The sequence below is a fragment of the Leptidea sinapis genome, chromosome 33 (genome assembly GCF_905404315.1).
Source record: "Leptidea sinapis chromosome 33, ilLepSina1.1, whole genome shotgun sequence".
Lineage (NCBI taxonomy): Eukaryota > Metazoa > Arthropoda > Insecta > Lepidoptera > Pieridae > Leptidea > Leptidea sinapis.
In genome coordinates, this window is record NC_066297.1 from 2,357,192 (window position 1) to 2,384,614 (window position 27,423).

General features: G+C 34.9%; 1 protein-coding gene across 1 annotated transcript in view; it reads left to right on the plus strand.

Moving 5' to 3' along the window:
* Window positions 1-549: 549 nt before the first annotated feature.
* LOC126974761 (twitchin) overlaps window positions 550-27,423 on the plus strand; it is a 194,591-nt gene continuing 167,717 nt past the window's right edge. The window contains exon 1 of the mRNA XM_050822373.1: window positions 550-640. The gene's annotated coding sequence lies outside the window, so the exon portion shown is untranslated. The remainder of the gene's footprint in view (window positions 641-27,423) is intronic.

Here is a 27,423-nt window from a genome sequence, read left to right on the forward strand (position 1 = left end):
TTGGTTGAAAAGATAATAGTTGAAATTTAAAATAATCATCAATTCGTGCCATATCGACGAAAGATGAAAAAGTTAATATAAATTAACAAATATCTTATTATGCAGATTGAAAAATGGAATAATTTTATTAAATTAATGTTTTGTCATCGGTCCTCGATAAATCTACGAAGTTTGAATGAAATTTGGCCCTTAAAAGTGGGTCAAAATCACGCTTAAATGAGTCGGTTACAAACACACATACATGCAGGTGAAGTTAATAAAAAGCGTGTAGAAATACATATTTTTTTTAATTTCCGTGTGTGCCTTTTAATAGTCAAATATTTTTATTTGGTGTTTAGTATCAGAATTAACTATTCTGGCTACAAATGTCATCGTTCATTTTGATAGAGATCTCTTGTTTTGATTGTCTCCCAAAACCTTTCCCTGCATATTATATAGGTTAATGCTACTGCATCCACATTGAAGACCATTGCTGTTACTATAAATAAAGTCCAAGATAAAAGCCTAGCTTATGTCTGTTGCATATACAATGGGGTATTTTTGGAACGTCCGAAGCCAAGCTTCGCCAGTCCAGCTCAGGCAGGCAACGAGGGCGTATCTGCCACGCGATTTCTCCGACGTAAGATCAGTGATATTCAGTGTAAGTGTTTTTTTTAATTAACGTGTTTGTGATGCAGTGCGCTTTTGTGCTAACATATTAATATGTCCATCCCGCTTGAGGGTCGCAAACGGAATGGTAAATGGTTCATGCGTGGGATTCGGGTGTGGGCTGAGAAATTTGATAAGCCGATCCGCAAGCCACTTTTGTATGCAGCGGCGATCGTCGCGGACTATTTTTGAACAGGCCAATGATATTTCAGCTATGTTCAGCGTGTGGCTGTAGACGCCCGCGTCATTGGTTACTGGGACTTACATGAGTGTTCTGCATTGATTTATTATACAGGATGTTACGAAATTTATACATATTATCATGATGAAATAGATATCCTCTTTGCATGGTTAAATTAAGACTTACAGATGAAAAATAAATTTTATTATAGACAGACGTTGTTCTGTACATAATAATTAAATACTGTTACCAGTGGGAGGATCCTTTGCACAGGATGCCGGATAGATTATGGGTACCACAACAGCGCCTTTTTCTGTGAATCACTAAAGTGTAAGCATTGTAATGTTTCGGTCTGAAGGGCGCCGTAGCTAGTGAAATTACTGGGCAAATGAGATTTCACATGGAGGAGCGCAACTATATTGCCGCTCGGTATTTTGTGTTTTACAAGAATCCTGAGCGGCACTGCACTGTAATGGGCAGGGCGTATCAAATACCATCAACTGAACGTCCTGCATGTCTTGTCCCTTATTTTCATTAAAAAAAAACTGTTTTTAATTAGTTTATCAATAATATTTCACAACATCAAGAATTATTTCCTAAAATATGTTTCCCTATTGTTATAATGAAATTGTTTCACATCAGAACTATTAAACCGTACGTCAATAAATTCTCTCATAGAAAATATGTTCGAAATAAAAACTATCCCATCTCTCAAGTTCGTCAAGTCTCAAGTCAATATATATATACATATATTAAGATGTACGAGACTATCTTAGTGACCCAATTTTTGTAGAAGTAGCGATTACTTATGAAACAAATCGGAAAGAACTGGGGAACTTAATATAATAATTTAGTGTAAGTTCGATAAATTATGTAAAAATAAAAGTAAGTTGTTCACAGTATAAAAAATACTTGTATTCTGAATATTTTTTAAAGTGTAAAACAATAATAAAACGACGAAAATTGACTTTTCGTGTACAAAATATAATGTAACTGTATTCATATTCTGTATAAGTTTTTTACTAGTTTGTAAAATCATTAAAGAAATATTTGTATGTTTATGCTATCTATAAAACCTCTTTAGAAAATACAGAAAACGTTAGGATTTCAAAAAGAAACATTAATATCGCGCCTATAATTTAATAGTACATTATTAAATTAAAATGACAGACGAGTCAACCTCAATCCAGTTTTGATATTTCGATTGTGTTTTTTTTTGTTATTATTTTATTCATTCTATCTAAATTTGCGTGCGACAAGTAAACTTTTCGCACTCAAACAACAGTTTCATTTACGTGAAAACTCACGCGTAATTTCGAAAATTTTTGAACCGCAACAGCGAGCGCCAAGATACTACTTTTCCCGCATGAATAATACAAAACCATTAGAAAAATTATAAATATTAACATACCAGTTTCAAATATAAATGATGATTAATGTTAAAGATGTAAAAATTAATTAATGATATTAAATTTGCCAAAGTCGAAGCGAGATGAAAACTATTCTGAAGCGTACGTAGAATTTATAATGTGTAAGCAATAATTTAAATCACAAATTTACGATTGCGTATTAAAATTATGATTGATTGCAATGCTAGTAATAAAAATAAATTAAAGCTTTCAATTAAAAAAGTGAATCAAGTACTAAAAACTTCTTTTTGCGTTTCGATATTGATCCTTATATCATTGAAAATTCAATGAAATTCCCAAAAGTAAAAAAATTAAAAGAAATTACTTTCATTTTTGTTAATCATTTTTTGAAAGAGGAAGGTTAAGGGATCACTGTCGCCCACATTACTAAAGGAAGCAACAAGAGCATTGCAAGCCTTTAAGGAGGAAATACGCACTGTTTTTAAAGATTTAGGTCTTTTCGTCGTATCGTACTGGAAACTTCGTGAAGCGCTCGGAAGTATGGTTTTACATGGCAAAAAGAAACTAGAAGCCACACTGTGGAGAAATGTCATTGTTCCGGATGATGCATGATGTCTAAGTTTATGGCGTGTTGTACGAATATGGGATTTCTTTTCTCAATCATTTATAAATTTTTGGCCATTATAACGGTAAAATAACTTTTCAAAGTCAAAGTTAAAGTCAATAATGTTTTATAGACATAAAGTCAAAAGATTGCTCGTCAACACTAATCACCAAAAATACAATACAAATACATGTTAATTGGGTATATAAAAGTTTAAACATATATACTTTAAAAATAATGCAATCCAGTAAAACAATACAAGGCCGACCCATAAAATCCATAAAAAGAAAACAACTAAAATACTATTCAATTACACATTCGATACTATAATAAGTTTGTGCGTTTACCACTAAAAAAACCCCATTTGTCGCATCACCGCTCTTCGACAACACTTCCCTAAAAGCCTCGCCTAGTATCGGAATACTGGGTCTCGAAATCTCGAGCGATTGCCAATTCCGTGGCCATCTGGAGGGCAAAGCCAAATTGGCTTCAAAGAAACTGGGCGTCATTAATAGAGCACGGCAATACTTCAAGCCGGCCCACATTCTAGCGCTGTACAAAGCGCAGGTCCGGCCACACATGGAGTATTGCTGTCATCTCTGGTCTGGCGCACCCCAGTATCAGCTCGATCCATTTGAACGCGTGCAACGCAGAGCAGCGCGAATTGTCGGGGACCCAGTACTCTGTGAACGGCTGGATCACTTGGCGTTGCGTAGAGACGTCGCTTCATTGTGTGTCTTCTACCGCATTTATCACGGGGAGTGTTCCGAAGAGCTGTTTTACCTAATTCCTGCCGCCGAATTCCACCTTCGCACGACACGCCACAAGTTAGGATATCATCCTCACCATCTGGATGTGTGGCGGTCCTCCACAGTGCGGTTTACAAAGAGCTTTCTTCCACGTACTACAAAGCTGTGGAATGAACTTCCTTGTGCGGTGTTTCCGGGACGATATGACATGGGTACCTTCAAAAAAAGCGCGTACACCTTCCTGGCCGGCAACGCTCCTGTGATTCCTCTGGTGTTGCAAGAGAGTATGGGCGGCGGTGATCACTTAACAACAGGTGACCCGTACGCTCGTTTGTCCTCCTATTTCATAAAAAAAAAAAAAGCCTTCGATAAGTCTGCGTTTAATAAAAGATTTAAATTTGTTAATTGATAATTCAGATACACTCTTTGGTAATTTATCGTAAAATTTAATACCATTGCTTGCAAAAGAATTGTTTATTTTACAGAGCCTAGTAAGTAATCCAGAAATGAGAGAAATTTTATTTTTTTGTTACAAAAATGAACTTACTAAGTAATAGGACACCTATAACACTTACATGTACATACAAACGATATACGATATACGAAAGTTAAATATGTTGTTTGGATATTCTTTCATATCATACTTTGGTTAAAAAGAAATTGCCTCTTTTCGTCTCATTAATTCGTCGTCATTACTTGAGTTTGTTTTAAATATCGACAATAGATTTACATCCAGTCAATTTATCGCACAACAGAACATAAAATTTCAACTTTAGGAAAATTTAGGAATAAAGTAAATAAAAATAAAAAAAATTACTACCGGGGCATACAGATCATTGTCGACGGTTATTGCTCAAACCCGAAGCTCGTGCTGGAGTTCCCCAAGGCTGTATCATGCATCTCCTACACTGTTTCTTCTGCATATCAATGGTATGTTTGACGCCTTCAACATACATTGCTATACAGACGACAGCACTAGTAATGCCGTATACACTGGCCATGCAGGTCTCTATCGGGAAATCGTCGACCAGTACCGGAGCAAACTTGTGTTTTCTATCCAGTCCTCTCTTTACCACTAAAAAGACCCCATTTGTCGTATCACCGCTCTTTGACACACTTCCCTTAAAGCCTTTCCTCTCAACGATTAGCATAGTCCTTTAATGTTCAAATTGATTGGCTTGATATACTTTAGTTCTTTTATTTCATTACTGTCTTTCTGTACTGTCTGTTGATTTTGTTTCTGACCAAGAAAGTATTGGTTTTTACTCCAGATCTAAACCAGTATGTTTGGAGAAGGTAGAGCGGTTAAAGAATAGCATCGTTTTTTTTTGTATATCTTCCACAATATGAGCCCTTGATAAATCGTGACAAGAAAACGTCATCATGTGAACTAACGGGATTAGTATCTTCATAATACCTCTAATTGTTTTTTCTAGTTTGTAGTAGACAGAACCCAAAATACGAAATATTACAGAACATTTATGGAAACTTAAAATTAGGGCAAGGAAGCCATTACGCAACTCTCAACAACTCGCAACAGTAACTCAACCCTGAAAGAGTATATCATGACATCATTATATCTGAAGAAATTGGGGGACCAAAGCTCTCCTACTAACTCCCCGAAACAGACTTATGAAAGCTGAATTTACTAAGCAAAGAATGCTTTTCCTTCCTACCATAATCATAGTTTTCACAAATTCACACTATGAAGGCAGAGGCATACAGTGGAAGATGACGACCCAACTGAGAGTCACTTAATATATTTTCTTAAACATTGCATAAGCATCTTATCAAATTCAACTTTATTTAAGTCTAGCTACACCGGACTACGCTTTGTAATAAGTATATTTAATATTGACTTTCATAGTAATTTCTTTAAACTTCGTGCAAACCTGTATATTTTGTTTTTCATAACTATCTATAGATAGCTCAGAGACTATCAAACTTAACTCTTAGTACAAGTATTATACCATCATACAGGGCAGAAATAACTAAACTAATTAGTGCGTCTCTGCACTCATACGTTTTAAATTCGTATCCGTGATTCTTCAAACAGGCCATCATACAAAAACGTACATTCAGTTCGTACTTTTTTCATGGATCCGTAAAATCAGAGATGAGTGCACAAACACCCATACTCAAAATTTAAATATAAAGTATCTAACATAACAAATCAACCATCGCTGCCCTAAGCCACGCCAGTGTCCCCCATTTTTTTCTGAGCCCTTTAACGCCCCCCTCTAGTTCTCTAACGAAAGACTGAACACGGGAGATGTTGTTCTGTCAACTTCGAATACAGCAAAAGTTCTCCGTGTTCAAATATTATAGCAGGATACTAAATTTAACAGTGAATACGCGTTGCACTGCGGGAGTGCCGGCAGAAGTGAAAAATTTAACATTAACGTTGTGAATTTTTTAATATTTTGGAATGTGTGGGGAATAATTTCGCACGAATTGCTTTATTTATCAGAATAAAAGTACTAGATAAGTTTGGTCAAATACAATATTTATTTACTGCGCTAATGTACACAAAAAATTACAATTTGTATTACAAAAAAAAAAGCGATTCAGAACTATTACAATTATTTTACATTAAAAAGTTTATCTCTCAGAAAATACAACTTTCATTCATAATTTCAGAACAACAGTTCAGAAAAACAACGGGTCAGCACTTGTATAATAATTTTAGGATGTGCATTGTGCATGAACCTCCAAACTGCCTATGAAGTCCTGGTACATGTTGCTAGGATGATACATGACTTCAACCGCTATAAAAGACATTAACCACGGAGTAGGGACAGATACTACGTACATTACTATTACCACTTTTTATGTTCTCCTGATGTCGATGTAATAATACTTCGTGCACATGACATCTGAGTAGGTATATTAAGGTATACTCGCGTCATACATAAGACAATCTCTTCTTCAACTATGGTCGCCTAGTACCAAAACACTGTATAAAATTGTCTTACGAATTTTCGATCAGGACACATCGTGACGCGAGTTAAACATTATACCCATCCCAAGAAAAGTGTTTAACGCCGCTAAAGTGGTTTTCACTACAAAAAGCTAACATTCAACATATTATAAGTCAATTTTCATGTGATAGTTTGAACAGTGTCATAGTTCAGCAAATACATTTAATATTTATTATTGATGTGTTAGCAGTTAAAAAGAAAATAATTCTATTCGACTACCTTATCTTTAATGAAGGCTGGCAGAAAGTTACCGACCTTATAAAGCGTTGAATTCCGAAAACCGAAATTACCATTGTTATGTGGCGATTGAGAATCGAACCGGGATCACCGAGTTGACAGTAAGAAGTTCCATCTATTGGGCCTCCGATACTTTTAAATACTACAACATCCTCCATTGCAGAAAGAGCGTTCTTAGTTAGAGCAATTCTTAATCTGCCATCAGGTGTTGAGAACATTTCAGCATTAAAATTATGCGTGATGACATCATTTATAATATGTGGCTGAAATCTTGGGTATGTTCCGATATGCACTGCGAGCACTGCACAGTACTATCACTAGAAAAATTCGTTCCGTTATGGACTCGCAGTATACTGCCCTAGGGAAATATATGACGTCATAAATCGCCGCCATATTCTACTGTGAGCACTGGCGTTTTCGAGGTGAGGTACTCGCAGTACTTTGATCACGTGATCAGTCAAAACCACTCGAGTGCCTAACGTTTTATAAATAATACCTACAGTTTAAATATTATTAATTTGACAAAATATTTTTAATTTGACAGTACTCAAACAACAGTTTTCTTTAATGAACTAGAAAACTTTAATACACTCATTTGAATGCTGCGTCAAAAATGCGGCTGACATGCGGCTAAAATAGTAACCAGTATACTAAATTTATGTCACACTGTACAGTGGTCGCAGTGCATATCGGAACATACCCTTTGTTCATAACAACCTATACGAGATGAAAGATGTCAATTAACACGCCTATTTTAAGACTTTATAGGTAACTGTAATGTATGAATGAGATTGTCAGAGTTTGAGACGGTATAAAGCTAATATGTTCTACTAAAACAAATCTTATAACTATTTTTACAATACTATGATTATATAAAATTAAAATTATCTCTACAGGGAAGCGTACCAATTGTTCTAATAATAATAATAATAATAAATTTATTTGAAAAAAAAAGGATTGTGTGGTTTTATGAAACCACGGTAAAAGTGAAACGTTTTTTCACATTATAGACATTTAACTAAAAATTTTTGGCATAATATTCCATTACGGGTAAAAAAATCGCTTTATCAATCTTAATTTTATACTTGGAAAATTTTAATGATAATGGGAAATAATAAAAGTAGACAAAGTCTCGAACTAATATTTTTATTGAACTCTGTGTCTTGGCCCTGGTTAATAACATTGAATAAATGTTTCAATTTAATAAATAACAATATTTACATTAAACTCTGACCAACAACATTAACATTAAACACTGACAAAAACAAACAAAATAGCGTGGAGCACTGGCACAAATGAGTAAAAGTCTATAAACTACATGGTCAGCTGCTGCAAACTATAGGCGCCACCCGACCGTCACGCGACATGCAACACACAGACGAAAAAGTTTGAGAGGATATAATAAAAGGTTCACTTTAAAAAACATAGTATACAATGGTGTTAAGAAATTATAATAATGAGCCAATGATGTTCTATGGACATATCATTCGCAGCCTGAAAGCGGAACGGCAAAAGTGTGCTTAAAGACAATGTAAGCACACTTTTTTTCCTAAATCGTGTGTCAACTGTGTGTCAATCACCAAGTCTAAGTGTGCTATAAAGAAGTACTCAAATAAAACGTTGATGAAGCAAAAAAAGATGGTGTGACTTATATTGACTTATATTCGATTTATATAAGATAAGCTGGAAAAAAGCGTGAATAATTTAGTAAAACGTATATTTTTTCATTAAATATGGTACAATTATTGACAAGTATTCACATCCCATTTCTCTCCCGCTTCTCAGAATGAGACAAATGAAAGGTCCAGCACAGAGTAAGAAATGAAAACTATAGAGACGCTCTTTTTTTAAAGGCCCAGTGAACAATGATTAGCAATGTTGTATTTTGTGTACAGATAGTCATTGCCGGTGAATGTGAACGGCTTACAAAAATTCGAACAATTACAAAATAGTTATATTTACACGGCATCACATATTGATAATTGATACTTATTCAAACTGCAAATCTGTAAAAGCTAATCTTTTTTCCGTACACGATATAATGAAAGAAAATTGGCGATAGTTCGTAGAAAGAGAGTAGTAAAGAATTTTACAAACCAAATAAGTCGAGTGTCATTTGCTTGAATCATTTCCTTGAGGCTGATTTATAAAACACCACTAAAGGACTTTAAAAATTCATTCTCAAAAATTATGATAAAACTTTTTTTACATTAAAAGTATTGAAAATCTTTTTCGAAAGTCAGTATATTTAGTCAAATTGACGCACACACAAAACTTCCATTTTGCCACATTTATATTTTGACAAAAGCTGTCATACAAATATAATAATTATGTTGATCTCCGCGTACATTACATATTATTATTCCGAAAAGATACCCTGGGAGAGACGTGTAAGTCTAAAAGACAAATTTTAGTAAAATAAATTTATTTCAGGGAACTTAACATTTTAATAAACAGTTTACCGAACTATTTTATGTTGATGTATTTGTTTGATTTTCTCAATACAGCTTACCTTAACTTATTAGATCCAAATCTATTTAGTTAGAGCGTTAAGAAGTTACAAATATAAATACAAACTAATAAATAAATATACAAACATTCGCCTATATAATATGAGTGTGATTTTTACATAAAAAACGTAAAAAACCTCTGACTAAACAGGATTTTGATAGGGACAGACTGACAAACGTAAAACTTATATCGACCCTCTTTTTCGTCAGGGCTTATAAAATACTTAACTGCTACTCCACAGATGTGACTGTCCAAATCGGGTTCTAAATTCAAAATACGCAGCTTAAACTGAAAAAATGTTTACATTGCTGCCTATTGACCATTAATAGTTTATACAACTGGAGTAAACGCAGAAATGTATAGATGGCAGTCGAACCTTATTATGGTGCCATTTGTGGCATGTGCCATATTTCGGATTTGACGTGAATTGTCTATAGGCATAGAACGTCATTGTAATTAGTATTTAACTTAATACAATTAATATCAGAATTTCTTATCCATGAATTCCTTAACATTATAAAAATTATAAGCATTTAGACAATTTTTGATGCTACTTGGTAAATTATTATAAACAGGAACACAATTACATACACAACTTTTATTATATTTAGTAATTTTGTGAACACCGTATAGATAATACAACGCGTCTTTCTGGATCACGTCGGTTTCGCGGATTTAGATCATTAGCTGATTTAAACAATGTTCTACTGTTAGTATCCGCTCTTAGATAATTTATGCGTCAAGATAGAGCCTCTTGCTGTAAGGCAACGCATGAGAACAGGATAGGTTTACTACTATAGTGTGCATGACAGCTACGTCTTACACTCGCGACTTGTTAAGCAGTTTGTTTAGTGTGTGTGACGTGATGCGTAAGTCATGTACGTTTGAGCATTATTGTAGCATCGTCACTTACATTGTAATTAAAATAACTTGTACAATGAAGCAGTAACATTTTTTTATTTCAAAGAGTGGCAAGTTTTTTGAGTTTCTTGCCACATCTTTTTAACTAAGCTCTACCTTTTCCAAAGAAGTGGTAGATTGTAGAATGTAAAACTTTTATCATTCAACTGTCATTTTTTGTACTAATTGAATAAATTAGATATTAAGGTTTCGTTTTACGCTGTAAGGCACGCAAATCGTGGGATAATTTCACGCATTCTATAATAACTCACTTCTGCCTAACGGCCGTTCCTAATTTACTATCTACAGATAGAGATAAATTACTACCTTCTACTGTCAGTAATTAGCTGTCAATAATCTGAAGCTGTCCAAATATACCCGATAAGTCATTCTTATCGCCTTATATTGAGACGCGTGAATTGAAATTTCCACACAAACTTCTATCGCTAGTAAGCTATACGTCGTCCCATTGACAGACAGCGTGTACGGATAACGTGGGTTACCGTCGATAAGTTTATTGGTACAGAAAAGTCAACGATAGTTACGATTTTTATCTCAAGTAAGAGATAGAATATTGGGAACGGCCGTAAGACATCGTCGCGTTTGTCAGTGCATCGAATTTGGTTAAATACAGCCTAAATGTTGCTCCAGGCTACGCTGACGGCATTCGTGTATGTTACATGAAAGTCTGTCCAGTAGTACCAGTCTTTCAGTATACAAATAAACAGACAGACAGATAGATTGAGAGATGGAAATTCTTTTAATTATCTTCTTGAGTTACATAAAGGCATTTATTTTCTCAAAATTGATTCCTTTAGAATTCTTTTTGATGTCATTTCTAATATACTAGATACTACTACCGCTTCGGAAACAAATGGCGCTCTGAGAGAGAAGAAGCGGCGCAATAAACTCTCCCAGCATTCTTTTTTTGTGCTTTTTTCAATAAAAATATACAATATTGTACAGTCATTTCTATCGCTATAAAATAACCACAATCTAGTCCCAGGCTGTCCGATCATTTAGATATTCAGCTGTGGAATAATAGGATTTACGACAGAGCCATTTTTTTATAAAACATTTAAATTTATTTATAGATAATGCCTGAACAGTGGCTGGGACTTTATTATATTTACCCTAAAAGCTATTATGTATCTTATGAAGCCTACTAAAATTAGTTACAAGCAATCCCTTATTTCTAGTGTTATAATAATGAAAATGACTATAAAGAGCAAAAAGATGACGATTTTTGTGAACGTATATTAAATTTTCATAAATGTACTGACAATGAACAGTCATAATATTTATTTCATTAAATTTTTCTTTGAGAGATTGTCTATAACCAAGCTGATATTATATAGCACGAACAGCTCTCTTTTGCAGAGCCAACACTATATCAATGTCAGCAGCATGAGCTCATAATAAAATACCGTACGTCATGATGCTGTGAAAATAACTGAAGTACACTAATCTAGCGGTCGCAACATTCGTGTACTCTCTAATCTTTCTAACGGCATATGCCGCACAGTTGAGTCTATCTGCTAGATTGGCAATATGTGGATGCATAATATCTTCAAGGGTCAGTGTATACACTTCTATAAGTCCCAGTCACTGTTCAAGCATTATCTATAAATAAATTTGCATGTTTTATTAAAAGATGGCTCTATCGTAAATCGTACCATCTGAATATCTAAGTTATCGGACAGTCTGGGACTAAATTATGATGCCAGTTCAATATTGTATATTTTATTAAAAAAAAAAACACAAAAAGAATGCTGAGAGACTTTCTTGCACCACTTCTTCTCTCTCAGAGCGTCATAGATTTCCGTAGCGGTGATAGTGTTAGAAGTGACATCAAAAATATTTAATAATCGCCTTTTTATAATATCTTTGTGTTCAGCAACACTCGCTTTGACACCTTCAATCGATTTTTGAAAAAATATCCACTGTCTTCTCCATAGTTTTATAATAATATCTATAGATATATCTATATATATGAAAAAAGTATTTTCTATAAAATTTAGTGGTTAGTAAGACTTTATACGTAAGTATCCAACCTTCTCTGTGATAAAACAGAATAATGACCAATTGGTATCCACGAAGACATACATTTGGCAGGCGCCCAGTCGAACGTGAAATAATTAATACATTACTAATACGACCTGACTCATTTTTTTGTCGTCAAGTCTTGTTAAATGCTTACTTATTACATCCTAGTGCTACAAAAACCACCGGGTTACTCAAGTGCTTTTATTACTGGTGCTACGGTTACTCAAGTGCTGTTATTACTGGTGCTACAAAAAACGCCACGTTACCCAAGTGCTGTTATTACTGGTGCTACAAAAAACGCCACGTTACCCAAGTGCTGTTATTAATGGTGCTACAAAAAACGCCACGTTACCCAAGTGCTGTTATTACTGGTGCTACAAAAAACGCCACGTTACCCAAGTGCTGTTATTACTGGTGCTACAAAAAACGCCACGTTACCCAAGTGCTGTTATTAATGGTGCTACAAAAAACGCCACGTTACCCAAGTGCTGTTATTACTGGTGCTACAAAAAATGCCACGTTACCCAAGTGCTGTTATTACTGGTGCTACAAAAAACGCCACGTTACCCAATTTAAAGATAGAAAGATAAAGAAGAAGAAGAAATTTAAAGATAAGCGCCTATCTCTCCTTGTATGTCGGCAACAAACCACGAGTTTTATCGCCCACGCCCCTTAAAAATCTAAGCCTCATGTAAAATTAACATAATGACAAACCGAAATCTATGATAAAGTTAAAACATTTTTTGAAATTTTAGGTAATTAACTAATCCAGAACTCGTAAAACTCATTTTTTAAGCTTAATTAATAACACAAACCATGATATTATTATAGTCTGCGTAGAAGTATTTAAAACACTAGCAGACCCGGAAGTCTGTACATAATAAATAAAATACTGTTATTTTTTTTATGAATTTGTCAATAATATTTCATAACATCAAGAATTATGTCGTAAAATATGCCACCTTAAAATGTTTCACAGCAGAACTGTCCAACCGTGCGTCAATCATATAAATACCACTAGACAGGCTGTTCCATATATTTGACAGCAAATTTTGAAGCGCCACTCGCGAGCGTCCAAAGAACTAATTTTGACGTGTATAATACAAAGGGCTGCGAAGGAGGGTACAATACTCTGAAGAATACTTCAGTTAATAATAATTACATTTTGATCTAATTTCGTTTGTATTTCGTGTTATTTATACTACAAAAATCAACGTAATGAAGTGCACAGTTTGTTTGTTGTAAATAGTTTCCCACCATCCATTCCACCACCATCTCATAGAAAATATGTCCATACAAAGCAAATATTGGAAATAAAAATAATTATGGGTCCCAAATCGAAATAAAAACTCTCCTATCTCTAAAGTTGGACTAAACTGCACTCCATGAAGTAATCCCCATTCGAATCCGTTCAATTCAAGTGTGTCAATATTATTATTATTATTATGAACAGAATTGTGCTGTTAGTTTTTTTCAGACTTGTCACTGAGTCATGACAAATATCAAAATCTTTTATGGACGCGGATAATAAACACTCAATATTCCAAACACATCTCAACGTACCTAATGAAGTTTTGACTTAAAAATTAAGCCGCTTATAAACAGGGCCAATTATTCGCCCCATTGAAATGTTTCATCTAAAATGTTCTTGAAAACATAAAATTATTGAATATTTTTACTAAAACTCCTCCTGAATATGATATTCTTGGCAAGCCTCCTAGACTCGGAATGTTATCTCTAAACTTTTATCAGATTTGGCACATGACAGTTACGAAAATATGTTTAACTACGAGAAATGAAATGATTTTGATCTTTTGACGTAAAATTCTTAACGAATAAACATTGCAACATCAGTAGACTTTCGAAAATTTACCATAGAATAATTTAAGGTTTAATGCGAAAGCGTTATTTTTTAAGGTACCCATGATGGATTGACACTCTGCAATAAAAATCTTTCCAAAGTGTTCGCGATGGACAAAAGAAAGATTGATATCTTCTTAAAGATTTATATTTCGTCTGTCTTAACAGGATTAGATAAAATAGTTCTTGTGTAGTTGAGGTGTCGTGTGCAAAGTAATATTAGAGTAATTGTTTGATAGGTTTAGGTGTATGACTCGATATAATAATAAGATTAAATTTAATCCAGTCGACGATAGGAAATCTGGCGTCGACACAAAGATATTTTGGTGTGGTTCATGTAGATTTTTTTAGGCTCCCAGGATGAACTGATGAAACTTCACTTAGCCCCGTCTGAAACCTCCTCTAGAAGCTTTTTAGAACCTTTTAATAGACGCAAGTTTCTATGGATACTCGCTGACGACCTTCCGATGCAAGTAATAGTGTAGGAGATACCCGCAGGCTAGGAGAACTCCAGAATTCAATGGCTAAAGACAAACGAAATCTGCGGTGAATATAATTTAATTAATTCGTAGCCTCAATTGTATATTAACTACCACCAGTTTAATTTGCTAAAGTCCTAAAATACTTAATAAATTGTGAAATGTTCGTGAATCCGTTCGACAAAACCCCTCAAAGATTTTCACATCTGTCTGAACTATCATTGATAACATTTAGTTTGTTGTGTTACAGTTTTATCTGTATCTAATTAATGTTTTGATTATTATTGTTTTCGGTTGGAATTATTTATACACCTTAAAACAGCCCTTCTTCGATATTCATATTTAGGTGGGTAGACACAACTAGTCTTTTTTTCCTCAGCTTAACGTCTTCTGGGATATGGACTTATTTTCGCTAAAACAGTCCTACAAGCCGACTCGTGTAGTTTTAGTCCAGCATGCTGGCCCAGAGCGAGATTAATAAAACCTTAGAATTTCTCTTTGCAAGTGCAGTGCAGGTTTCATCACTATCGCTTCCTTAGTTTTCGTAAAGTCTTATAAACGTACTGACATGGACTTCGAAAATCAACAGCCTTGCTTGCCTTCGTGCAGGGTCTATTTGGGCGTTTTTTTCGTTATTAATAACGTATAAAATTTATTACTAAATGTAAGTGAAATCTATTATCATAGTCATCCTTCCCTAGTGGAAGATCGCTCGATTTAAGTCGTTTATGGAGTACCTTTCTTCGTATATATTTATGATTTATATATTAAACTGTATTATGCGGTAGTTATAAAAAATATTTGATATAAATGTTTACTCTGAAGGAACTGATAAATCTAGTTTTAACTAAAAGCTAAGGTTATTTGCTACAACTGAGTCTAAACACGTTAACGTTTGAAGTGTTCTGGTACGTATGTATTTCGAGCACTCGTATATACTTCTGATAGTAAATGTCATCAATGATATGTAAACAATAAAACATTGAATTTAACCAGAAAATTCGAATCCGAACTAACCTTCACAGAATAAAAATAGACGAGTAATAAACTCTATTCAGAGTTCATAGCAACAGATTTGTGGTGCCGTCCCTCTCGCGCACGTGTGAAATACAATATGCACTCCTCTAACATGATGGCGCTGTGCCAGAAAGCCGTAAAAATGATTTAGTTATGAAATTTGTCAATGCACTTACACTTTTCAGAGCTGTTTCAGACGGAATGAATTTAAGCGTGGTGTTGTCTGTAGCTACAATAATATTTTACTGTAAATACTAATCTTGTATCACTTTTAGCGTGAGAAAAATAATTTATACGAAATAAGACACGACAACACGAATAAGAACTAAATGTAAGTGCATTCACGGCTAGAGAGTCTACCTTTATCTTATCCCGAGATCACTCCTCTTCTTTTTTCTACTCCGGCATACTTTTTTTTAATGAAAATAAGGGACGAACGAGCAGGACATTCAGCTGATGATAATTGATATGCCCTACCAATTACAATGCAGTGCCACTCAGGATTCTTGAAAAACCCAAAAATTCTGAGCGGCACTACAATTGTGTTCGTCACCTTGAGGCATAAGATTAAGTCTCATTTGCCCAGTAATTTCACTAGCTACGATATATACGATACTTGGTGTCGATATATCGAGCGACGTTCAGTTCTGTCAGATCAGAGCCACCGCCTGCATCTTCATAAGGCGCAAATTCAGCCTCATCTTGGAATACCGTTCTCACCTCTAGGCGGGCGCTTCCCAGTACCAGCTTCTTCTATTTGACCGCATAGAACGAAGAGTGGCTCGAATCATCGACGATCAAGTCATCTCCGATCGCCTTGATACTTTGGCGTTGCGTAGAGATGCTCAGAGGAGTTATTCAGGTTGATAACAGTAGCTGAATTCAACGAATTTGCCTCGAACAGCCACTTTGTGGAACCAATTACTGGCTGCTATTTTCCCGATTTGATACGTCCTAGGAACCTTCAAGAAAAGAGCATTGTCCCACCTTAAAGGCCGGCAAGGCATCTCTTGACATTTGGTATTGCAGATGTCCATGGGCGGTTGCCTCACTACTCATCATCACTTGAGCCTCTTGCCTGTTTGCGCCCTCTTATATAAAAATATTTTTTTAGACTAGTTCCTTACGTCCTATGTTCTATTATACTACAAACACTATCTGTGTTTCAGCTTAAAGGGCGCCTTACCTAGTAGAATTACTGGGCTACTTAGATTTAACATCTTATGTCTCAAACGAATCAGTGCCAATCAGATTTTTTTTATGCATGATCCATATCTCTGTCTATGACAATGGTGCCTCGAGCCATTTTCCCTGACTTTGGTTTTCCTACAGCTATCCTTATTTCTGATGTGATCCTCCGCAACTTCGCGCATAGCCCTCTCCACCGTTCACTGATCGACCCCGATATTTCTCATCAGGCTAATAGTTAGCGACTACGTTTGCATTCCCTTGTCATCACTGGCTAAAAACCTCTTGAGACACTGTAGTATTAAGGATAAGAAGATTTTACAAAGCTTCCCAAACACTTCCCATCCAAGTTGGATTCGACGAGTGACCTCTATCGCGAAATTGGACCTGTCTATCTGGATGATTTATACAAGGTACACGGACTCTTCAATAACAGGAGTACAGTGCCCAACTGTTTTACCAACGGGAGTAGGTGCGACATGGACATTAGACAATATCTCCGTCTTGTCGTTGATGTTCATTTTGAGACATTCTAAGAAGTAGCACGAATAGCTTCCCAAGGGGAAGCTGTATTGAGGCCATGGAGGTTATGATTAAGTCTTCCACGGTCTCAGCAATTTTTCCTAAAACACATACATGATTGTCTCTTCAAAAACTAAAAAACAACTTAAGTCTCATTAGGCCCGTATTCTGGTATCTAGTGCGAAGAATCCTCCCACTGGTATCAATATTTCACACTTAAATATTAGTTAAATAACAACAACTTTGTTTTGAGTCATCATTATCACCATCAAGCCGGAAGACGTCCATTGCTGGACAAAGGCCTTCCCCAAAGATTTCCACGACGATTGGTCCTGCGCTGGCCTCATCCAGCGTATTCCGGCGATCTTGACTAGATCGTCAGTCCATCTTGTGGGGCCTACCAACATTGTGTCTTCGGGTACGTGGTCGCTATTCGACGATTTTACTGCTCCAACCGCCATCTGTCCGTCGAACTATGTGCCCTGCCCACTGCCATTTCAGTTTCGCAATAATTTGGGCTGTGTCGGTAACTTTGGTTCTCCTGCGGATCTCCTCATTTCTGATTAGATCTCGCAGGGAAACTCCGAGCATAGCCCTCTCCATTGCCCTCTGAGCGACCATGAGCTTTCTCTGCGACCACGTCTGCGTACCGTAAGTCATCACTGGCAACACACACTGATTGAAAACCTTCGTCTTCAGACACTGTGGTGTTTGGGACGAGAAGATTTTACTTGATTTTATTTGATTTGAATGCGTGTTGTGAAATACTGGGCTAAATAGCCGCATCAACACATGGCAGCCTTCTACAGTTACATCTGAAAATGCTGATATTATAACCGATATTACATTCAAGAGATCTGATGTTATTAACCAATTGAAGTATCTTGATATTACAAAAGGCGCTGGGCCTGATGGTTTGCATCCCTATTTTCTAAAAAAATGTGCTGAAAGCATAGCAGTACCTATTCATTTTATTTTCAACAGAAGTTTAACTAGTGGTACATTTCCTGCCAGCATGCAGATGGAAGACAGCAAACATTACTCCTGTCCATAAAGATCAGGCTAGGGACAACATTGAACACTATCGGCCCATATCTATACTATCAACATTAGCGAAGATCTTTGAAAAGTTGGTACATAATCGAGTTTACCCAGTAATAGAACCGTGTATAGTACCACAACAACATGGTTTTGTCAGAGACCGCTCAACTGTCAGCAACCTGGCGGTTTACACGGGTTTTATATATGAAGAAATGGTCTGGTGAACAAGTTCACTCAGTCTATACAGATTTCATGAAAGCTTTTGATAAAGTGGACCACTTAAAATTATTAGAAAAATTGGCATTTAAAGGCATAAAGGGAACATTATTGAGATGGTTTATGTCTTACATCAACAATAGAACGCAAAGAGAAGTTGTTAACGGCTATCAATCGCAACTCTGTAGTGTATCTTCTGGTGTTCCACAGGGCTCAATCTTAGGCCCTTTACTCTTTGTTGTATATATTAATGACATTCGTAATATTATAAAAAATTCTGAATTCTTGATGTATGCTGATGACTTAAAAATTTACAAAATTATTAAGAATAATAATGACTGTTGTCTCTTGCAATCTGATTTAGACAGTCTGGCTAAATATTGTGAAGCTAATAAAATAAAATTTAGTATAAATAAATGAAAATCAATGACTTTTACAAAAAAGAAAAAACCCATTAATTTTACATATAATATAACAACAACAAACTTGTAAGGTTGACGAAATTCGTGATTTAGGAGTCATTTTAGATTCAAAAATGTTAATGAATAAACATATTGATAATATAGCAAACAAAGCATTTAAGATGCTTGGTTTCGTTTCCCGAATAGGAAAAAACTTCCGTAACCTAAAAACTTTTATATATCTTTATTGTACTCTCATAAGGTCAACTATTGAATACGCAGTCATAGTTTGGGATCCTGTGTATATTAATATTTACACAGATACTTTGGAAAAAATTCAGAGAAAAATGCTTAAAATAATTAATTTGAGATGCCTGAAAAATGTTTTTGATTACAGAAGCATACTAAAACAACTTAATATGACATCACTTCATCACCGTAGAATACAACTCGAATCACTCTATTTATACAAAATCATACATAATAACATAAATTGCACTGACTTAGTTAATAAAGTACATTACAAAACCACGAAGCGCGCACGTGACACGACTAAAAGACTTTTATATACCACCATCGCGTACAAATGCTGGAATACGATCACCCGTCCGTAGAATGTGTTATAGATATAATGAATACTTCACTAATTTAGATATTTTTCATGACAAGCAGTCCACATTTAAATCCCAGGTTATAAGTATATTAAGAAAGAAGCAAGAAGACGAATACAAAATTTAAATATGAACTATACATAGAATACAGGCTCCTAAAATGTGTGTATATATAATATAGGTAAATGTGTATAATATAGATAGTAGGTATAATATATATATTAATGTATTACTATAATATGTATAGGTATATATTATTATATATCATTGATTATATTATTTTTATTTTATTTTTTAAATATTTAATATTTTATATGTCACTATTACTATTACTTATAAATATTATTTTTAATCTTAATTTTTAAGCATTAGTAGTATTAAGCGTAGATAACGCAATATTGTTAAAAATCAGCGGAACACGTGGTTTAGAACACATGTATTATAATTCTTATAACTTATTGTCTACACATGTATTTGTATTTCTGTTTGTGTTTTTCCAATAAAATAAATAAATAAATCATTTCGACTGATACCTTAATATTTTCAGCAGTTATATACTACTGATATGTATGTGATATGAACTTTATTTCCCCATGCATTCCTAAGAAAATGGTTTGACTAACTGCTACAGGCAATGAGGTGATAAGGGTTCCGTTATTCATATTTAAAGTTGAAAAATCCCAAAAACACAGTCACCAATCACATGAGTGGAGATAGCGTAGGATGGAAGCTATTAGAAAAACATCCCATCATCTACTTTTGATCTTGACCCAATATTGGCAGAAGTATGCATTACAAATATTGTATTTTAAGAGCACTCGGTGAGTCATGCAATTGTTTTGCAACTAAATTCAGAAGCGATGCTATATTTAGCGAAAGTATAGCGTGCGATTTATTCATTATTACATATATACCACATACCCTGTATTTTACGTTACCAGTGGGAAGCTCCTTTGCATAGGATGCAGGCTAGATTATGGTTACCACAACGGCGCCTATCTCTACCGTGAAGCAGTAAAATGTAAGAATCATTGTGTTTCGGTCTTAAGGGTGCCGCAGCTAGTGAAATTACTGGACAAATGAGACTTTACGTCTTATGTCTCAATGTGACAAGCGCAATTGTAGTGCCGCTCAGAAATTTTGGGTTTTTCATGAATCCTGAGCGGCACTGCATTGTAATGGGCAGGTCCTATCAATTACCATCAGCTGAACGTCCTGCTCGTCTCGTCCCTTACTGTCATTAAAAAATACAACTGTTTGCTAAATTCTAAACCAAATGTACATTTAAATAAATATTGATTTTGTTGCAATCAAAAATATCTGTTCTCCTACATTTACAGGCATCCCCTAACTAAAGTAGCAGTAGAAATAACTGCAGATATTTACCTACTATCACTTGTCCATGGTAGTTTAACTGCCAACTTAATTCTTACGCAATTTAATAATTCATCATTATGTTGTATTCTCCGATTTGAAGGCACATAAGTTAATACTTACCGCATTAAAAAAGGTGCAACACTTTAGGGAGTTTTGTATTTTAATGGACAGTTGATTCCGCTTAAAGTTGAAGCTTCTATGTGCAAAAATACTGAAAACACTAATTTGAAACACTCAATCACAGTAAATAAATACAATAAGAATATATAAACCGAAAAAGGACCGAATTCCAATCACATGCAAAGACACCTTTTAAACGCTTTGATAAAAAGTTCTTTGAGAAAGTGCTCTTTTTAAAAATATACTAAAAAACAGATAATATTTAGACAATATAAATTTATAAACAAAACTTATGAACGATGTGGGACTCGAACCCGTTACTGTTCCGTGCGAGTGCTCTTCCACTGAGCCAACCGTTTGAGTTACGTATCGTTGATATATCTTGTTCAACTCACAGGTCACATTACCACTTTAAAAAAAACAAATTGTTAAGTTAAATTTATTTCAAATATTGCAAATATCTTCGGTAAATCCATCAAATTAGAACGGTCTTGAACCAAAAAGATTCTTTTCTTGCAACGTGACCAGCCCTTTGCCTATAAAAGCTGGCTGTGTATTTGGCGACATCTGCAATCGCAACTACACAGATTATGATTTACCCCACCAAGTGTTAAATGTCGGACACATTGTATCTTAAAATATCAATTATCAATATGAATTTCGAACTCAGCTAATTAAGTTCTAAGTTTCTGAGAAAGACCATTTTTTGAAAGAACAGATGCAAAAATTACGCTGAAACAGAAGACAAGATGACCTTTATGACTTCTGTAGTTCCTAATGAATGTTGAAACTCCTCCCGTGAACTTAATTTGTATTTCTAAGCTGTGTCTTGTTATTCTACATATTAGGGGTTAAGGTATGAATCTGCCTATTTGTACTGAAAAATTTAAATACGTTTTTATTTTAATTTTACATATTAATTATTCAAAATAATTATTATGATTAATTAATATGTAATATACATTCCTGCCATCTAATAGGAAGGTCATTTCTGCCTTTGCGATTGAATCGTGGTGATCTGGACTCTACAAACCGCGTGAAAGCATTTTGTGGTGCCGCCTGATAAGAAAACCTTTTGTCACGTAGAAAATTCCCCAAATCATGAAAAAAATAGTAGTCCGTTGGAGCAACGTCTTGCGAATACGGAGGGTGAAGAATGGTTTCTGATTGAAGTTCCTATAGAGTTAAAATGGTTTCTCATGCTGTATGAGGTCTCGTGTTATCATGGAGCAATAATGGTGAAGATCGATTCATAAGTTAGGCTGTTACACTGCAAGTATTGCTATCATTGTTCGGAGTTCGGTACATAAGACATCTGCCATTATTGCTTGACCAGATCGGAGAAAACTATGGTGAATATATGGTGTGGTAAACCATGCTGAGACCACCAAATATTTATCACTAGCTGACGCGGCAAACGTTATTTTGCCATATAAAGTATAATTCACGCGATAGTTTTATAAGTAATTTTAGCCTGTAAGTACATCATTTTGTTCTATTGTCAATAGTTTTTGCAGCGCACGCAAAAATAGGTTTTCGAGTTTACACCTTGTGTTACAAAATAGCAATTTTATTACGGATCCCTAATTTTGAAAAAAATAAAACATAGCCTATAGCCTTCCTCGATAAATGGACTACCCAACACTGAAAGAATCATTCAAATCGGACCAGTAGTACCAGAGAAACAAACAAACACTGCAGCTTTATAATATTATATAAGATTAAGCTTTGCTTTAGGACACTGTTGCGGCGTTTGCCATCGGGTCAGCCATTACATTTTTCGCTTACGGTTATCGTAAAGAATCAACTTTAAATCGCATGTTGCAATTGGATCCACTATTCCTTAATTTCTGTATCGATTCAACAAGGCAACACAAGTTTCAACACGCGTTTCTTTCTGCAGATCAGTCAAATCATGAGGCACCCATTTTTCATATTTTTAATTTTATTGATTTGACGTAAATGAGTGAGTATTGCTGGTAATGTAATGTTAAACCATGCCGCTAATTGTTGGGTAGTTTGGCTCGGATCGAATTACACCATCTCTTTCAATTCATTGTTATTCACTTGTGTGTGGGTCTTCCATGTGGTTCGTTCTTCAAATCAAAGTTTCCATCACGAAAGCGTGTGCAAAATCGCACTGTGTGTTCATTAGCGGTCCCCTCTCTAAACAGAACATTGATATTGCGAGCTGTTTTGCCCCGTTAGTTCCGCGTCGGAACTCGTATTCAAAAATCACTCGAATTTTCGAAGTATCAATCTTTCATGTCTAAGCTGAATAAAAACAAAACAACTGAAAGTTGATAATCGAATGTTGCACATTTTTTAAAAGAAGAACTACATAGTCACAATGTGCAAACTGCAGACTTTCGATCGGCCGATAGTTTGGTTGAGTTCGGCTGTTAAGTGCGCACACTGGCCCGACTAAACAGTTGGGTCTGTGATGAGTGCGCACACTAGGCAACTATCGGCCGACAGTTTTAGGGACAATTCGCTATTAGTTTTAAATCGGCTATTGAAGAGTCTGGCCGACTAAAAAATTGGCGGTGTGCGCGCCTAGAAGAGCGCTGTACTGATTTAACATTCGGCCGATAGTTTGCTGACGGTTCAGTTTGAAGGCAATCGTGTAGCCCATCAAACTTTTTTGTCGGCCAATACCGAATCGTTATAATGTGCGCACTCTCATACATCTTCATACTGATTAAGAAACCAACCAAACTACCGGCCGATCAAAAGTCTGCAGTTTGCGGGGTCTCTGAAGGTTCTATGTCAATTCGAAGTACCTATTACAATAAAACGGCAATTTCATACTTTATCCCCTATTATTATTTTTTCTCCGTTAGTTTTTACTTTTACTCCAATTCACTGAAATAATTCATTAATATAATTATAACCAATTAGAATCTACATTGCCACAACCCACTCAAGAAACAATAAATACTTCAATCTCCGTATTCACTTTGTAGTATAAATGGAATTTCGAAGTACGTGACTTCTTATGCGTACGTGTTTATTTGTAATAAACTCATTGGTTTCAAGCAAACTTTGCGAATAGATTTAATTAGTTTATTTTTGTGGGGAAGTTCCTTATGGCACGTTGTATATTGTAGGGTCTTTTAGGTATGGCTTTACGTGGGCCTACTTGAATGTACCAGTGCCTATTGATTTATGTTAGTTTATAATAATAATTAAAGGGCGAAACCACTGGATTATTTGCATGTCTGTCAAGACGAAACATGTGCCTACTCTTGGATTTGTAAACAACTTTAGCTGTAAATGTTTCTAGCAAATAAAGAACTTTGACTGTTGTGGTGAATGGGATTTCGACAAACGCATACAGTACAAAAAAGCGTTATTCAAATTCATATTATTATGTGTGTGTTAGTTAGTTAGTAGCACACTATTCTGGGCGGGTGCTCCCCAGTACCAGCTTCTTCCATTTGACCGCATACAACGAACAGCGGCTTGAATCATCGACGATCAAGTTATCCCCGATCGGCTTAACTCTTTGGCGTTGCGTAGAGACTCTCTCTGCATCTTCCACCGCATTTATCACGGGGAGTGCTCAGAGGATTTGTTCGGGTTGATTCCAGTGACCGAATTCCACAACCGGAAATACGTCAAAATGCAAGATACCACCCGCATCACGTTGACGTCTGGTATTCCACAACCACGCGTTTTGCAAGAAATTTCTTGCCTCGCACAGCCACTTTGTGGAATCACTTACCGGCTGCTGTTTTCCCGAACCGATACGACTTAGGTACCTTCAAGAAAAGAGCATACTCCCACCCCAAAGGACGGGAACGCATCTCTTGACATCTCTTGTTGCACATGTCAATGGGCGGTTGTCTCACCACTCCCCCCCATCCTCTTACCCGTTTGCATAAGAGAAGTATGTAAAAAAAACAATTAGTACTTGTGTTGCCACTAAATACCGCACAGAAGACCGTTGCTGTAAATATGCTAGTTTTGTCATAAAACATTCTATAAGATATTGACATAAAAGCCTAAAACAAATTAACAGCACAGGTAGGTATGCGTATTTCAATTAAAATAGAATTTATTTAAGAAATATAGAATTTACTAGCAAATCGTGGTATGATAACGTGGAACTTATTTCGTAAGCCAGAAATATTATAAAAACGGGTTGCACTCCGGGAGTGAAGGCGGAACTGAAAACTTGAACATTAACGTTATGGAATTTTGAATAGTTTGGAATGGTAAGAGAATAATTTCGCACGAATTTCTTTATTTATCAGTATAAAAGTACTAGAATTTATGTGGTTAAATACAATATTCATTTATTGCGCTATCGTACACAAAAATAAAAATATTTAAAATTATTTTACATTGTTAATAAAAAAAAAAGTTTTTCTCTCAGAAAAATGGAGTTTCAACGACTGTCTTATGAATTTCCTATCAGGTCACGTGTCTTGACACGAGTTTAACATTTTATACCCATCCCAAGAAAAGTGCTCAACGCCGCTAAAGGAGTTTTCACTTCAATAATTATGTAATATTAGCATATACGATTACTAGCTAATCTAATACCTAGCAAATAAGAATAATTTATTTGACTCAACAAAACTATTCCAGAAGAATCGAAATTAAGTACTTATTTAAAAAATGTATGACTTGATAATAGTATCGATATAAAAACATTATTTAGTACCGGCTAAACTGCTGTATCTGTGTCATAATTATTTCATAACTCAGTCAACAGAAACAATTTACGGAGCTAATTTTCTCAACACCATTAAAACTTGGCACGCGCAAACACCTGATCAATAAATCTCCAGAGTAGCAAGAGTCGATGACGAAGAGCGAACTTGAATTCTGAAATAAATTTAGATACAATTTCGAAAACGAGAAAACCTCTACTCATTCTTCGCGCCTTGTCTTCGATTGGAATAAACAGGAATAAAAACGGTGTGAAGGACCAAATATGCAAAATTAAAAAATGGCGTCTTATTAACCGTACATTTGAAATAAAACGTTACGTGTTAACGTGAAATTGTTACGTGTCAGGCCTGCAAGGACTATGTAATTCCACAAATAATTTAGCACACGCTTGTCAGTAATATATTTCTTACTAAGTACTTCAAATTTTGTACTACAAAAAGACGCTCTAGACATACATTCTTATGTCCAATTCCTCTGGTGTCGTCAAATTATGCACAACATTCTATAATTACTCGGTTACATAAAACATACAATAATAAGTTTAGTTCGGTTGATATTTTCCACCTCAATAAACTCAAATTTAATACAATCATGGTTTTTTACTGTGTTGATTGCTCAAAATTCAGGCCTTTAAAATGTTATTCCCCTTTTGGCTGTCACATCATATTTATATGTATTAATTAAATATTTTTAAGAGCTGTGGATTATGTATAAATAAATAAATAAGGTACCAATACCTACACGATAATACCCACTGATCACCAATAACATTCCGGTAGTTGTATCGCTTGATATACCACACTGAATGTTTACTTTTTTATGGAAGAGGCGGACAAACGAGTACTAACTATATCGCCTCTATTATTACATATACCCTTAAGGATTATTCTCCAATGAAGCCGACAGGGTCATTAAAAGTAAACAATAAGCTTGTAAACACTTTGTTTCTCTAACAACATATTAGATCATTCTCGATCTTGGCGTGTTTCATAAGGTCAAAATTATTTATTTATTAAATTCCGCCAACAAGGTATACACTAATATAAACACAGAATAATACAAAAACAATAACATTCACATGGTAAGTGATGCCTCAATTATAGGCGAAAATGACATGCTATTCAATTAAATTAAGTCACAAAATAAAATAAGAACTATAATATATTATATATCTACGAATACAATCTTGATATAAATTTACACAAAATATTATCGAAAAATAACGATTGAGGTCATCCCTCCATTGAAAGAACTGATTATCATAATAAATAAGCCTTTTATTGTTTCTCATATTCATGCAGTCTTTCGTTTTTGTATAGGTACATGCACTAACAGTAAAAAATAAAATAAATATAAACTATGGGGAAATTTTCTTAATAGTTCCATTCGGTGCACATGTAACTTGTTCCTTTGTCAAATAGTTCATGTACAAATTTCTTTAAATCTCATTACAAGTTTACATTACATTCTTGGCATTTTATTGTGGCAACAGAATTCTCAAAATCCAGGAAGAATTATTTTAATTAGAAATTTTTTAACGTATTAAATAGATTACATTTGGTAGGGCACTTGTTTTAATAGTATTTCGAATTCGAAAAGCAACCATACACATGTACCTACAGTTATAAATATTGTCTCTGAAACTATATAAGTAAAGCTTGTCAAATTAGATAAACTGTTT